The following is a 4542-nucleotide window of genomic DNA, read 5'->3' on the forward strand; positions in this document are numbered from 1 at the left end:
TGTTACATGCACAGTTAGAACATTTACCTTACTCCACCAAAAAAGAAAACGTTTTCAATGGTGCAGAAGTGCACACCATTTCAAAGAATGTACTGAGTGACTGTGAGATCTGACTCTGTCATTTGTTTGGTATTCTCGGACCTGTTAGGGGGCTAGCACCTCAGCACTGAGTGTGAACTTTGCATCTAAGTCACATGTTTTTCAGACAGCATGGCTCCAAAGGCAAGCCACCACCACTTGGTACTCAACTGTTTCCAGTGCTAGAAGACTCTGATAGTGGGTGACAGGTCAATCTCCAGTGGCATTCCTAAGAGTATCTTCCAGTTTTTTTAAATGAGTTACATGTACAGTTTCATGTAACACACAGTACCTAAGCACAGCTTCAGGACTGATCGTGTCAATGACCTGAAATCACCATTTGTAAAAAAAAAAAAATGAGATTTAGACGGCTCTAAAATAAACAAGGTCGAATAAAACCTGTATCACTTGAAAAAATAAATTAATGTATCGAAGGGAAGAAAGCTCACACTATCCTACAGGGGAGATGTTACCTAGTGGTTAACTACAGTAAGATCAATGAGGGTAGCAGTAATTCTTGCAAGGCTGATGACTAACTCTATTATCTGCCTAACTAGCTAATTAACAGCCCGGTACCCACACACATCATAAAAACTGGTTAGATTTCCTAACATGAAGAGTCTTAAATTGGATTGCAAATAAAACAAATAATATTTCAGGAGTTTAAAGAGGAACTGATTATAGCTTTCAACTCATGTATTGTTTTTAAAAATTCACTTTTAAGTGCAATTCCACTAAGATTTTAAAATCACTCCAAGTGAAATCAGGTACCCAGATGCTATAAAGTTTCAGAAAATAGGTTAAAATATGGAATGACCTAGAATTCTTAGTCACAATCTATGTTCACTTACAATGGGACGACTGTAATGCAGCAATGCTGTACCTTCTAGTCTTCCTTGGCACCTCCTTGGCCGAAGTCCTTCCTACATAGCAAGCAGCCTGGGGAGAATAAAGATCCATGAAGGGAGGAGGTCCCATTTATTTTGTTCACTGATGCATATGAATGGATTCATAGCCAGGCCCTATATTCACCTTGAGGGGACCCCAGTCCACCCATGGAACCCAGTTAGGATGAGCTGGGAGCAGCAGCACTGATAAGAGTTACGTGAATCTCATGACTAAGCAAAATTCAAGTTTCAATGACCTTCCTCCATTTAAATTAAGGAGTAAACCATTTTCCTGAACACATCATGGTACCCCTATACTAGGATTACAACAAGGCCAAAACACATCTCTGAGGTGGTACTCTAACTTGAGCAAGGGGAAGGACTCGCTGTCTGTGGGCAAGCTGTTGGACTCTGCTTAGCTCAGCAGTGTCCTCTTCCTGGAATGGTTTAAGTCTCAGAAAAGCTCCCATGGAAGCTGTTTAGACAGGAGAAGCAAAGCATCAGTTCTCTGGCTTGCACCCACATGAAAACAATGGCAAGGGAAAGTAAGACATCACAAACACATACACACATTTAAGTCCTGTTTCTAGCTTTTAAAGAACTATGTATGATTAAGAACCTACACTTGGCACTTAAATAGTCTGTTAGATTTGTGATTTTTTGAAGGGTGAATTTCATGAAATTCATTGTTTTTATTTGTTGTATTAGTCACTAGCTACACCAAGACCTATTCCCATTCTTTTTTAAATTTAAATTTTATTAAGAAATATCATACATACAAAAGCACATATACAGTTTAAAAATGTCTGCCCACATATTACCCACCCGTCTTCAGAAATAAGCACCACCAGTTCCTCTGAAGGCCCTTTGCCTCCACAATGCCATCTCCCTCCACCTCTCCCATTCAACAGTAACAGGGAATTCTGTTAATTCTTTTTTCCTTTGAGTTATTATGTATTTAACTGGCATATTTTTGACCTTCATAGAAATGCAATCATAGTGGATGTATATTCTTCTGTGACTTGCTTTTGTGACCATCATGTTGAGGTTTATCCATGTTCACATGTGTAGTAGCTGTAGTTCAGTCTCACTTTGGTGGAATTTCATTGTAGGAATTTATTAGAGTATTTATGCAGACTGTTGATGAACACTTGAGGTCTTCTAGCTGTTTTTTGCCTTTTTCCTACTACAAACGATGTTGTTATGAACATCCATCTCCTGGCGTACCTGTAAAAGTTCTACTAGAGTATAAATACAAGGGTGGGAATGGCTCAAGAAAGGAGATGGACATGCTTTATCCAGTTAGGCCAAATTGTTTTCCAAAGTGGTTGTTCCTGAACATTTATCAGAAATCTGTTGGCAACTGATCTACGTAGGATGGCTGAATTGAGGGAACAGATCAACCACGGAAATTTCTGAAATTGCATTTTTAAAATAGAAAATTCCAAATTCTGATACAACAATGAAAAATACATTTTACTTCTTCACTTTGGATTAGCTGAAATGTACTTTAAAAAACTACATGTTAAACTTAAAAGTGCTGTGTCCTATGTCTTAAAATAAATGTTTCTAAATATACTGAACGAAAACAACAAGATTCAGAACATTTAGTGTATTATCATATATAAAAGACCTATATGTATATGTGTATATATATATGTATATATACACACACACACACATACACACATATATATGTATATATTCATATCCCCCTCACCCCTTTAAAAAAAGAAAAAAAAAAAAAACTTGGAAGAATAAATTAACAGTAGGAGCTTTCTGATCAGAAGGGAAACATAGATCATAGATCACTAACCACTTCTAATGTTAGTTTTTTTTAACCATGTGCAAGCATTACAACTGTAATACAAAATCTCAAAAAAGTAGACATCTGGGATTCTTTGACAAACAACCAAAAATCAGTCAGAAGTCAAACTTGAAAGCCAACCCAAAAGGATGTCCCACCCCACAAAAGTATATACAGGGGTATTGTCTATTTCATGCACATTATAATAATAGATGTTTTAAAACATATTCACATCTCATCTACAATGACTTAAGTTTTAAAAACAGAATGGATGCAAGCTCAAGAAACTTCTACCATAAATTTTTCAGTTTTTATATCTCTAGAAACTAAGGTGGCTGAACTCAACTCATGAGGTCAAAGTGTTTTCAGAATTTGCAAATAGGCTGGTTATGCTCTTCGACATTACTGTATTCAAGAAACCAGACAAATCACCTGCAGGTGAGTGATGCTCTAAGAGAAGTACAGGCAGTCCTTGGGTTACTAATGAGACCTGTCCCTAAGTATGAAAGCTGAATTTGTAGTTAAGTCTGAACAAGTGTATACAGTTCTTATTTAGCCTTATTTTAGTGCAAGAAAAGGCCCAGAGCCTTTTTAATAATTTAAAAGCTGCACACACAGCAAGTGAAGGTAACTGTGATGAAGAATTTGTTGTAAGAGTAGGGGTTAGTTCAATCCTTTCAAATGAGGGCAAATTTATATAATATTAAAGGGCAAGTTGAGAGTTGTCAGTAAGTTGGACGTTCATAACCCAGGGACTGCCTGTGTAAGCTAGGTCATAGGACTGTTGTTACAACTTAAAGATAAGAGACAAGGAATGTGTTTTAAAACTCAAATTAAAAATAAATTATGATAAACATGTTTTAACATGTAGAGTCCATCTCTACAATCCAGAGGAGAGGATGCCTGAGCAGCAGACTGGTTTGCCTGGTCCCCTTGAAAGGCACAATGGAAACAATGCTACCAAACCAGTATCACAGTTTGATGACTGGCAATTAAAAGTTTATCTGAATTGTTATTAAGGAACTGTTACTTTTAAGGAGTCTTTTAGAGATACATGCTGAAATATTTATAGACTGAATGATATATATGAGACTTGCTTCAAAGTAACACAGATGGGGATATACACATGCGCACACATATGAAGACTGGTTGTGAGTATTATTAGTGAGGAGTTAAAGAGAGGTTAATTAGACTGTTCTACTTGTTTTCATTCTAACTTTTCCAAATAAAGTTTTTTAAAAAAGAGAGATCAACTAACTGCTTTAATTTCACGCTTACCTGATTAACTACAACTGGTTCCCCTACAATGCTCCAAACAGAAAATATGCATTAACTTTTTAGTTTGCACGGTAGACATGTGTATTTCTTACAGTAAATTAGCACCTGGCCTCTATATTGTGAGTCTGGTTAGTAGAAGTCAGTTTCTCTTGAGCCAGTTCAATTTTGGGTATAATGAGGGAAAATACAAAAAACAAAACAAAAAAAAAACCCAACTTCTAGATCTCCACAAGTAGGGGGACCAGATCTTAGGTATAGGTGCCCTACAAGGCCAGGTCTTCGTGTCAAATCCTACGTAGTAACAGCAGTGGTTACCGATGGAGCTAAGTATTCAGAGAGAAGCCTAACCATTTATTCACTGACAGTCAGCTGTCAGCTCTAGAGGCAGAACAGGACCCATCTGTCATAAATACATCAATCTAATACCTTAATAAATTTCTTATGTTTTTTGTTTTTCTTAATACTTATTAGTACAAAATGGTAAATTAACAT

Source organism: Orycteropus afer, unplaced genomic scaffold, assembly GCF_000298275.1.
Source record: "Orycteropus afer afer isolate SDZICR_OR568_19922 unplaced genomic scaffold, OryAfe1.0 scaffold00085, whole genome shotgun sequence".
NCBI lineage: Eukaryota > Metazoa > Chordata > Mammalia > Tubulidentata > Orycteropodidae > Orycteropus > Orycteropus afer.